The sequence below is a fragment of the Natator depressus genome, chromosome 8 (assembly GCF_965152275.1).
Source record: "Natator depressus isolate rNatDep1 chromosome 8, rNatDep2.hap1, whole genome shotgun sequence".
NCBI lineage: Eukaryota > Metazoa > Chordata > Testudines > Cheloniidae > Natator > Natator depressus.
The window spans coordinates 6,449,885-6,461,973 of record NC_134241.1 but is presented as its reverse complement, the minus strand read 5'-3'; the positions used below and the strand labels follow the sequence as shown (position 1 = coordinate 6,461,973).

At 49.5% G+C, this 12,089-nt stretch overlaps 1 protein-coding gene across 3 annotated transcripts in view; it reads right to left on the bottom strand.

The window, feature by feature from the left end:
* TNIP1 (TNFAIP3 interacting protein 1) overlaps positions 1-10,788 on the bottom strand; it is a 44,227-nt gene extending 33,439 nt beyond the window's left edge. For 2 of the 3 annotated variants that reach the window (XM_074960277.1, XM_074960279.1), the window contains exon 1: positions 10,643-10,788. The gene's annotated coding sequence lies outside the window, so the exon portion shown is untranslated. Of the gene's footprint in view, positions 1-890; positions 911-10,642 lie in introns of those variants that run through there. The other variant, XM_074960278.1, reaches the window with a different exon arrangement.
* Between the last annotated feature and the right edge of the window lie 1,301 nt (positions 10,789-12,089).

Genomic DNA, 12,089 nt, shown 5'->3' with positions numbered 1-12,089 from the left:
GTGCTATGTGCCCTTTGCTAGCACGGGCATTAAATTCTCACTCATAGTTCCAGCTGCCCTGCAATGTGCTTATTTGTAGATCTCATGGCCATGACCAGTCCCTCCCACCCCACGCCCAAGGTGATTTAAAAACCCAAGTGGCAAGAGGTTAATTATCAGCCATCCAGTGGGGATGGTGTGAACCTAGTCACAAGCTAGTGAATCGCAGCCCTTCGGAACACAAGCACCTATTAAAACATACAGCATTCACCACCACTGAGAAATGGACACACACAAAAGCAGCCCACCAAAAGCTCCCCTTACAAGTTCAACACCAACCCACTGACTAGCAGCAAAATGCTGTTTCCAGATCATTCCTCTTCTTGGCGAGGCCCATGTACAGATGAGGAAACAATAAGAAGCCGCACTGGTTTGGGCTATGTTAGAAATATACCACTTTTTTTTGTTTTGGTTTTTGTTTTTTTAAAAGCAGAAGCAGATAGACAATTGGAAAAGAAAAAATATTTTCTTCTGGGCAAGCGGAGCAATTGGTATCATATGAACTGCTTAGAGCCCAGGATTACAGAACCCTTAGCTTTAAACCACAATTGTTGGCATCATCTTCCCTTCCTTCCACAAGCACTGCATTGAGAAACCATGGCACACCCAGGAGACTGAGTTAACTAGAGTAGAAGGCACAGTGTAGTCACTCCTCCCCCCCACCACACACACATTGCAAAACGTAGGCACCGGCACATCCATGGAGGACAACCCAAAAACCCCCCACCGTGGACCAGGCCTCCAGAAAACATGAGATTGGCTCAAAAATAACACACAGTGGGTTCTTTTTATTTCCCTTCGGGGTCCACATTTTCTAACTTTTTGTCACAACCCTGAGGCTAGAAACTTACTTTTAGTAGCAAACACAGATATTGGCGGTAGCGTCAAATGGTTTCAGCAGATATTGGGGCTCCACCGTGCCTGGAGCTGTACAAGCACAGAAGAGACAATCCTTGCTGTAAAGGGTTTACACTCTAAAGACACAGACAGGTCATGGGTAGAGGAGACTGATACAACATACAAGCAAGTGGGAAAGGTGAAGAAGTGACCCGGCTTGGTTAATTACATGTAAGGCTGCGAGTTTGTCATGGAGGACACGGAAGGTCACGGAATCTGTGACTTTCAGTGACCTCCATGAAATTCTGCAGCTGCAGCAGCCAGTGTGGCTGACCTCAGGGCCACACGAGCAACGGGCCCCGGGGGCCGCTGCTGGAGCCACCCCGGGGACCACCCGAGCAGCAGCCAGAGCAGCAGCCCCAGGGATGGCTGCACCTGGCCCCAGGGACCGTCCGAGTCGCTGGCCCCGGGGACCACCTGAGCAGCGGTCCTGGGGCAGCCAGAGCAGGGCCCTGGGGGCAACCGTAGCAGCAGCCGTGAGGCAGCTGCACTGGCTGCTGCTCAGCGACCCCAGGCAGCTGGCCCTGGGGACTATCCTACCAACGGCTAGTGCGGCTGGCCCCGGGGACCGCCTGAGCACTGGTCCCAGGGTGGCTGGGGCAGCAGCCCTGAGGCAGCCACACCAGTCACTGCTCAGCGGCCCTGGGCAGCTAAGATTCAGTCAGGGGTGTTTATAGTAAAAGTCATGGACAGGCCACGGGCCATGAATTATTGTTTACTGCCCGTGACCTGTCCATGACTTTTACTAAAAATACCCATGACTAAATCTTAGCTTTAATTACATGGACTGTAGGGTTGGGTTGTTTTTTAAATAATTAGGGTTACCCACAGAGCGAGGCAGGGGGAATAGGAAGAGAAGAGAAGGAGCCACAGCTATTGCAAATGAAAGCAGATATTCTCATGGGCTCTTGTCATTCCAGGAGCTGGGGTTTTAAGGGAAAACACCAGATATTGTGAGACTCGCAATAACGTTGTGACCCTGAGCCATCAGAGAGCCAGCCTGCATGTGACCCTTACCCGGCCCCTGGGAAGCCCCAGATATACCGGGAGAGTGATCCCTACATTGCTGCTGACAGCCATGGTTGTCCCCTCTCTAGTGGCTCTGAAAACAATGGACAGTGCTGAGAAACACGCTGGTGCGTTTACACTAGCAGTCAAAGGAGTTCCAAGAGCAGTGGAGGTGTGGGGACAGATTCTGTGCTGAGCCGGAATGACTGTAACAAGGCATTTTCATAACGTACACAGGGGACCTCAAGAATCATAAGGTTTAAGGTCAGATGGGACCACACCAGATCTTCCCGTCCGACCTGCTGTACATCACAGGCCACCAACGCCACCCAGGACCCAAACCCCGCAACCAAAGTTAGATTGAAGTAGGACAGCCCACAGGAGATGAGGCTCGTATGTGTCACACAAAGAGAACAGGCAGGACCAAAGTGCACAGATGCATGAGGCCCCTGCCATGGCAGGGAAATGATTGAGAGAGATAAACCCAGATAAACCTGGCAAGTGACCCCCACACACACCCTGCAGAGGAAGGTGAAAAGTCCCCAAGACCACTGCCAATCAGACTGGGGGGGAAATTCCTTCCCGACCCCCATATAACAATCAGTTAGACCCTGACCAAGAACCAGCCAGCACCGGAGAGAGAAAATGTCTAGTGCCACCTCAGAGCCCGGGATGAAGCCTTGAAGCCAGAGCTTTTAGGAACATAAGATATAAACCGGCAGTGAGTCCCAGAGTGGCTGAGCTGTGCCCCCACCATCACAAGCAGCCCCGTGTGTCACATAATCCCATTCACGAATTCACCCAGCTCTCTCAGAGTTACTTCAGTTGTTTGCCCCCACAAGCCTTATTGGGAGGCTCAGAATCACCTGGCCAGTGAGTGAGCCTCTCTCAGAGCTCCCCTTCACCCCTCAGACTGTGGCTCTGTCCCACACATCCCTTAGACACCACCAAATCATTCAGCAGGACCCTGGCACTCACGGGAAATCGAGACAGACGCCCCTCCACACAGGCAGGGCCAGGAAGCAGGTGTGCCAAGCATCAGGAGTCACTGGCACAGCACTATAGAAAAACGCTACTCAGCATCAGCCTATCCTTATGCAGAGCAGGGGGTTTCCTTCTTGCAACACAAGGCAGTCCAGGGCACCCAGGAATCCAGGGCATGAAAGCAATCCCCCAAACTCTGGCAGCACACTTGGATTCCAAAGGGCACCTGCTGAGGACAGCAACTATCTCCTCCAAATGAAAGCAAAAGCACTTCAGCCTTATTTACTGGAAAGCAGCTAACTATAATACGGCTGTGCCGTCTGTGGCCAGGAGGGTAGATACCACGGGGGCTACAACTGGTTTAGGTCTCGGTGAGAAATCCAGTAGTTCCTCAGTCCAGATACAAGTATTCTACAAATAGCTCTCACACACACCCACCTAACCCCCCTGGGGACGTACTTGGCTGGCTACCCTGGGCGCACTGCTGTTTTTAGCATGCTAGCTCAAACAGCTCTAGCGCATGCCTGGTTTCCCATGGTGGGAAGCACACTCCCAGCTGCCGTGTAGACATACCCTTGGAGGTGAAGCCGGAGGGGGAAGCGCGTGCCAGAACACTTCCAGGGCGGGGAGCTGGTTGGGAGAAGGGACTTTCCTGAACGAGGAGCTGAACCTGGAGAACAAAATCCAGATTGTACTATAGTGAATTCAACCTAGAGTTTGGGTATCTCCTGGCCGGCTGCCTGCAGAGACCATGCCAGAGTTTTATTTACCATAAGGGCTGGCTGGAAAACAACTATTTCAAGGATTCAAAAAGCAAGGTTTCAAAATTTGTTTTCATTCTGATCCGAAATGAAACCACGACCTTTGGCCGTTTTTTATTTGTCGGGGGGGGGGGGGGTTAGAGGGAGAGAGACACACCCCAGAATAGCCAGTAGCCTAGTAGTTCTAGTCCCTGCTCTACCTGCTTCACCTATCTCCCCATCTGAGCGCCCTAACCACTGGGCTATCAGATATTCTAGTCTCGGTCTCTGGGTATGTCTACATGAGAGCTGAAGAAGGTGGAATTTCCAGCTTGGCAAACGTACCCAGGCTAGCTCTGATCAAGCAAGCACACAAAAAAACACAAAACAAAACAAAACAGTGTAGCCCGATGGAGTGAGTTGCAGGATAGCCTAGTTGCCCTGAATATGTACCTAGGATCTCTTACCGGACTGTACTCGGGCATCCCGCTGTCCATGGCTACACTTCTGGTTTTTGTGTGCCAAATCAATACTAGATAGCAGAGGTATGTCTACACAAGCTGGAAACTACACCTCCAGTGTAGGTGTACCCTCTGTCTAGAAATTCCACCCCAGACCCAAGAAAACGTCCCAATGAAATTTGTGTCCAAACAGATACATTTCCACATAACATTTCGGTTTTGATGAAACAGCATTTGTCACCGGAAAAATGGTTCATCAAAATTTTTTCCAGCTCTTCTTGTAATTCCCCTGGGGGCAGTGACCATGCAGGGGGCAGGTTTTTTAGCAAGCAGGAAAGCCATTGCTCTTATAGGTTCCTGCTAGAAGCAATTACCAGCCACCTATTAGCCAGAGACCAATGCAAAGGAGCACCAGTAGTGAGATTTTAGCAGTAGCGCCCTGATCAGAAGCTAAACCCCTTCTGTGGGGTGATGGTCTTCTTTGCAGGATTCTGTCCTTGGATGCTGCTTGGGGACCCCATCCTCTTTTGGGAAGAGGAGTTCTCTCTACTAATCTACCCTTTCCCTAGACCAAGTATTTTCATTTCACTTCCCATACTGCATCAGTACCTGCCTCAGCTACTGATCACAGCTTTCCAAAGTAGCAGAATAAACTGACATGCTTTCCCAGCAGCCTTCAAAGCTCCAAACAGCAGCATTTAAAATGAAGCAAAACTTGTTAAGTGTACTCTGCTGCTGCTTGAGGAAACTCTGAGCAGCAACAGTGGCAGTGACACTGCCAGCAGACTCAGGAAGTCAGCATGGAACCAAGTCCCATTTGAAAGGTTATCTTCATAACCATAAGAGCTAGAATTCTTAAATAAAAGTTGAAATTCTGTAGAAACTGATGGCTAAGCTCCTCTATGCTCTCTTCACTCACCGGGCAACATTTCGTACCCATCATTGGCAAGTGAAACTTCAAGCCCTGTGCAAAACAGCGGGTCAGGCTGAAGGGGTATTATAGGATCAGCTCAGCCCGTAGTGCTACAAGAAGAAAAGGCCGTTAAAGACTCACTTCCCTTTCTGTCATTATTTTGCCTTTTCAAACACAGTTCTGAGCTCCGGATGAGAAATCTTATATGAGTGTCACTGTTTCCAGAGCTCCCAGAATAAACGCCATGGCTCAAGCTATGTGGGATGCACACCCCCAACTCCAGTATCCCATAATTGTCTTTGCAGGAGGTAACAAACAATAACTACATTTAGCAATAGCTGAGGCTGCTCCAGGACATACCCCCTCCACCCAAAACCTGAGAAGCATGGAAATAAGATAAGGGGAAGGACTTGTGCATCCCTTTCCACCTTCATCTTGCTTCCAATGCCATTAATAACACTGCATAAGGTTCTCACTTCCATCTCCAACAGATACCCAAAAGCAATACCAAGAGTCATCCAGCTCACTCTCTAAAGCAAGTGCTCAACAGTGACCTCAGATGCATCTAGGATCCATCCTTTCAGCACATCTGACTATCCAACATGCCATGTGTTGGGGGAGTTATTCTGCCTTGACCCTGCTGAGGTCACCATATGATGCAGCTATGTCATGATACAGCTCCAGCTTTTCAGGTGTGGTTCCAGGTACATTAGTAAACAGATCAGTTTTCCCACAGATGTTTCAGAGTAGCAGCCATGTTAGTTTGTATCCGCAAAAAGAAAAGGAGGACTTGTGGCACCTTAGAGACTAATAAATTTATTTGCTGTTATACCTACATTTAGAAGCGTGATTTCTAAGCTGCAGGAAATAACCAAAAAGCTTTCTGAGGATGGCAGGGGAACAGGCCTCCCTACCCCAGCCCTTATGAGGTGCTCATTCACTCACACCTAATATTGTTACAAAACATGTATGTAGAGCTGGAAATGTACACCATGCTTTATAAATATAGAGAGGAATGTTTCTGGACTAGAAGAGCTTACAATAGCTGGAGCACGTGCCATTCTGTCACTAAATACTTTCCAGATTGTCTCAGAGAAAGCGTCTTTATAATCCAGGAAGCACTGTGGGATTACGGGTGGGGGCTGTGCCAAACTGCATATGCGTGTTATTATGTAAATGAGTATTATTATGAACTAGCAATCTGGTAGGCACACCAGCCTGGTCCTCTACTAGGTTTCCTGGACAGAAGACAAGAAAAATGACAGACAAAGCTTGCTCTGTTTATTGTAAACTCTGTGGAGTGGGGACTGTCTTTTTGTTCTATGTTGCTCAAACTTTCCCCATAGGACAGAGCATATCCTAACAGATAGACTGGCTCCCGGACACCTCCCCTCTCATTTGGGACCACACAACATCCCTGGGGTCACTACAACAATTGCTTACACGAGAAAGTAAAACTGGAAGGACCGCATGTATTTCAGAGAATCTTACACATGTAGGGTTGGAAGGGATCTCGAGAGGTCATCTAGTTCAGCCCCATGTGCTTAGACAGGACCAACTAAACCTAGACCGTCCTTGACAGGCGTTTATCTAACCTGTTCTCAAAAACCTCCAATGATGGGGATTCCACAACTTCCCTTGGAAGCCTATTGCAATACTTAACTAGTCTTATAGTTTGGAAGTTTTTCCTAATATCTAACCTAAATTTCCCTTGCTGCAGATTAAGTCAATTGCTTCTTGTCCTATCTTCAGTGGACATGGGGAACTGATCGTCATCTTTATAAGAGCCCTTAACATATATGAAGACTGTAATCAGGACTCCCCTCAGTCTTCTTGTCCTCAGGGCTAAGCAGGTCCAGGTTTTTTAAAGCTTTCCTCATAAGTCAGGTGTTCTAAACTGTTTATCTTTTTTGTTGCTCTCCTTTGGACTCTCTCCAATTTGTCCACATCTTTCTGAAAGGCGCCCAGAACTGGATACAGTACTCCAGCTGCGGCCTTGCTCGTGCAGAATGAAGTGGGACAATTACCTCTCACATTTTACATACTACACTCCTGTGAATAAACCCCAGAATGATAATCAGCTTTTTTCACAACTGCATCACATTCTTGTCACATATTCAGTACGTGATCCACTATAACCCCCAGATCCTTTTCTGCAGTACTGCTACCTAGCCAGCTATTCCCCATTTGGAGTTGTGCATTTGATTTTCCTTCCTAAGTGTAATATTTTGCACTTGCCTTTATTGAATTTCATCTTGTTCATTTCAGATCAATTTTCCAATTTATCAAGGTCATTTTGAATTCTAATCCTGTGCTCCAAAGTGCTTCCAATCGCGCCCAGCTTGGTATCATGTGTAGATTTTATAAGCATACTCTCTGTTCCAAGTCATTAATAAAATATTGAATAATACTGGACGTAGGACAGACCCCTGCAGGACCCCACTAGAAATATCCCCCTAGTTTGAGAGAGAACCATTGATAACTACTCCTTGAGTATGGTCTTTCAACCAGTTATGCAACCACCTTATAGTAATTTCATCTGGACCATATTTCCCTAGTTTGCTTATGAGAATGTCACGAGGGTCTGTGGCAAATGTCTTACGAAAATCAAGATACATTAGGTCTACTACTTCCCCCTATCCACCAGGCCAGTAACCGTGTCAAAGGAGGAAATTAGGTGGATAGGACATGATTTGCTCTTTACAAAACCATGTTGTCTATTCCTTATAACTATTATCCTCTAGGTGCTTACAAATGGATTGCTTAATAATTTGTTCCAGTATCTTTCCAGGTAACAAAGTTAGGCTAACTGGTCTATAATTCCCACTCCCTGGGTCCTCTTTGTTCCCTTTTTCGAAGATAGGTTCTATGTTTGCCCATCTCCAGTCCTCTGGGACCTCAACCCATCATCCATGAGTTCTTGAAGATGGTTCCAAGATTTGCTTCAGCTAGTTCCTTAAGTAGTCAAGAGTGAATTTCGTCAGGCCCTGCCAACTTCAATACATTTAACTTATCTAAATATTCTTTAACCTGTTCTTTTCCCTGTTCTGGCTTATGTCCGTCCCCCCTTGTTGTTAATATTAATCATGCATCTGGTCACAATTAAACTTTTTGTAAGTGAATCAAAATAGGCATTAAACACCTCAGCCTTCTTGATGTCATCAGCTATTAGCTCTCCTTACTTGCTAAGTAGTAGACCTACACTTTACTTCATCTTTCTCTCGCTCCTAATGTATGTATAGAACCTTGTCTTATTGCCTGTTATGTCCCTTGCCAGGCACAACTTAGGTGGTGCTGTAGCCTGTTGTTGTCCCTACATGCTTGTGCTATTCTTTTGTATTCATCCTTAGCAATTTGTCCATGTCTCCACTTTTTGTAGGATTCCTTTTTGATTGTCAGTTTATTAACTGATGGAGCCATATTGGCCTCTTACTATTCTTCCTATCTTTCCTTTACATTGGGATAGTTTGCTGTTGTGCCATTAATACTGTCTCTTTGAGAAAATGCCAGCTTTCCTGACATGTTTACCTTTCGATTTTCTTCCCCTGGAACCTCACCTACCAGTTCTCTGAGTGCGTTAAAGTCTGCTTTCTTTGAAGTCCATTGTCCTTATTCCCCTGCTTTCATGCCTTCCTTTCCTTAGGATAATGAAACCTATCATTTCAAGATCACTTTCACCCAAACGGCTTTCCACCTTCAGATTTGCAAACAATTCCTCCCTGGTAGCCAGAATCAAATCTAAAATGGCTTCCCCTCTGGCTACTTCCTCCACCTTCTGAAACAAGAAGTTGTCCCAATACGTTCCAATAACTTATTGGAGATTGTGTGTTTTGCCATATTACTTTTCCAACAGATAAGTGGACAGTTAAAGTTCCTCATTACCATTACAACCTGGTCTTATTTTTAGTTGTCTTTGTGTGATGCAGGAACTGGAAGCAAGGAGAGATGCCAGCCCCATATGACCAGCTGGCTGTCTGGACCACTAGCAAGCACTCTGTGAACCACTGATGGTCCATGGACTACACAGCTCAGTAGCCTTTGATCTAACCCAAAGAGGCAATCAGCAAGTTATATTTTCCTAGGGCTCGTCTTTGCTTTTCAGTCAAAGCCAGATAAATGCAAATCTGGAAAGGTAAACTGCAGGGAGAACACGGCTCTCTCTTTCAAAGATCAGCTAGGACGTTGTTCTTCAAAATCACAACTGGATTGACTATTGAGATGTTTCTTCCCCCCATCAGATCCTTTGACTTGCAGCACACAGAACCAGGTGTCCACCAGACACTCTTCTAAGGCCAGTTCCGAGGCCTTCTGTGCACGACGCTCCCTTTGTCATTTGGTCAATCTGTGACAAGGTTCGCAGGGAAGGCTGTGTCTAGTGATCAGTTCAGAGGACGGGTTGTCAGGCCTCTTGGGTTCTACACGTGAGCGAGGCAAGTCATTTCCCTGAGGATCAGCGTCTCCATCCGTACGGCAGGGATAATACTACATATCATTATCCCAGGGTTCTTGCAAGGTTTATCTAATGCATGTCCATAAAGTCCACAGAGACTCTTGGATTAAAAATACTGTATGCGAGCAGGACGTCGTCAATATTACCTGGGGAGGCACAGCCTACAGGGACTCACCAAGGAGCCTCAAATGGCTCCTGGGAATGGGTAAGTTTCTCTTCTGGAAGCTGCTACTACGATAGACACTGTCCCCAAGGAAGAGCTGTAAGTGGCATCTATAATCAGCAGCACCCCAGGTCCCAGCACACCCCCACGGTCTGCGCTGTGTATGGGCAGCATGTAACACCCCGACACCTTACCCCATGCACACTGTGCCTTAGGGGGGACCTCGAGGGAGTGTGGCACTGCCGGGGATCTTTGGGGTGAATGGGTTTGCAGGACGACGTCTCATGATTCGCCAGGTGGGCACCGCACCTCAGCCTTTCCACCGCAAGTCCATGAATCCTCCAGGCCCGCTCAGAAAGAGTGAGTCACTTGGTGCCAGGGTGGGGGGCAATGCAGAAGATGTCTGAAGAGCCGCCGAGAGGGTGGGGAGTGGCTTTACACACACGCCCCGGCCTCCATGGCACAGGACCCATTATCAGCCTTGTAGGACCCCACCCCCCACTGCTCCGGGGAAGCGGAGCAGAGCGTGACTTCCATCAACCTCCCCACTCCCTCTGCAACAACAACATCCCCTCCGGGATGCCACCACCTCCATTCCCACACCTACGGTGCTTCCTTCCCAGGAGCCGCACAGCAGGGGGTGGGGGACCGCACTTGGGGAAGCAAAACGCCTCCAGAGACAGCCGAGCTGCTGGGGGCAGAGAGGGAGGAAGGAGAGAGAGAGAAGCCCGATCTGTCAAGCCCCGGTTTGCTTCCCAAACATTCAGCTGTGGTCTCCCTCCCAGCCAGCCCCCCCAGCCCAGCCCCCCAGCAAGGGGGACGCAGCCAGGGCCAGCCGAGAACAACACAGCGCGGCGGAGCCAGGCACCAGCAGCAGCGCCCCGCCCCTGGGGCCGGCTGCAGCCAGGGCCCCCCCCCCAGCGGGGCCGGCTGCAGGAGGGGCCCGTGCACCTTTGCAAGCGGGGGGAGGGGAGGGTCTCGTCCTACCTGGGAGACGGGCAGCCCGGGTCGCCGGCAGCGCGCGCCCTACCGCGACTGCGGCTCGGACATCGCAGCGCCCCGCGCGCTGGCCGGGAGGCGGCGGAGGCGGAGGAAGTGTGAGTCAGCGCCGCCTCCCCTGGAAATTCCCACCCGTGATTGACGGGCTGAGCGCTAACCCGCAGATCCCCCCCCCCCGCCCGCCCCATGGCATGCCGCAGACCAGCTGCCAGCGGCAGGCGGAGGGAGATATAAACAGAGAGGGCAAGGGGGTAGGGGGGCGGGAAGCAGAGGGAGCGGTACGGTCAAGGGAAAGGGAAAGCAGCAGGACAAAAGGATGGGAGGGACCATCAGGAAACTACCCTCGGGTTCTGGATCGATTGGCCCCCGTGCCCCGCAGCGTCCGGGTTGCACGCGGTGGCGTTCTGGAGCGTTCTGGATCGATGGCCCCGTGCGTCGGGGTTGTACCCTGTGACGTTCTGGATGGATGGCCCCGTGCATCAGGGTTGTACACTGTGACGTTCAGGATGGATGGCCCCGCAGTGTCGGGGTTGTACACTGTGACATTCTGGATCGATGGCCCCGTGCCCCGCAGCGTCGGGGTTGTACCCTGTGACGTTCTGGAGCATTCTGGACCAATGGCCCTATGCCCTGTGGGTTGTACAGTGCGATGTTCTGGAGCATTCTGGACTGGCGGCCCCATGCCCTGTAGCATCGGAGTTGTACACTGCGACGTTCTGGAGCATTCTGGACTGACGGCCCCATGCCCTGTAGCATCGGAGTTGTACACTGCGACGTTCTGGAGCATTCTGGACTGACGGCCCCATGCCCTGTAGCATCGGAGTTGTACACTGTGATGTTCTGGAGCATTCTGGACTGATGGTCCCATACCCTATGGGATCACTCGCCTGAGCTGTAGCATGCTGGATCATGGCTACAGAAGGCTGTCATTGCCTTTATAATGCAAAGAGCAGGAAGAGGCAACCACTCTTATCTCCCTAAGTTTCCCTTCCTAAATTTAGCACTCGAATGGTTTGGAGTCTTCGAATCACTGATCCACCTTGGCTATCTGTGAAGGGGGAATGGGCAGGCAGGGAGGCAGAAGGCTGATTACATATGTGGAGGGGATTTCCACTCCTGGATGGAAGTGGGTACCGCCACTGTGGTGCCTGCAGTAAACATTGGGCTGCTCACGATCTGGTGCTTCCTCTCAGTCTCTCCAACCCACAGAGTCACTCCGGAAAAAAAAAAAGCCTTTAAGCCTGCATCTGATTCTGTTAATATTTACTATTCGTATTGTCATAGCAAGCAGCAGCCCCGGACTGCCCAACGACCAGGACACCATTGTGTGAACACAGAACAAAAAGATGGTCTTTGCCCCACATGTTAGATGCCCACTGGCTGTCTGCTTGCATCTGGCAGTATCGGTAATCATTACGAGATACTTATGCATGGT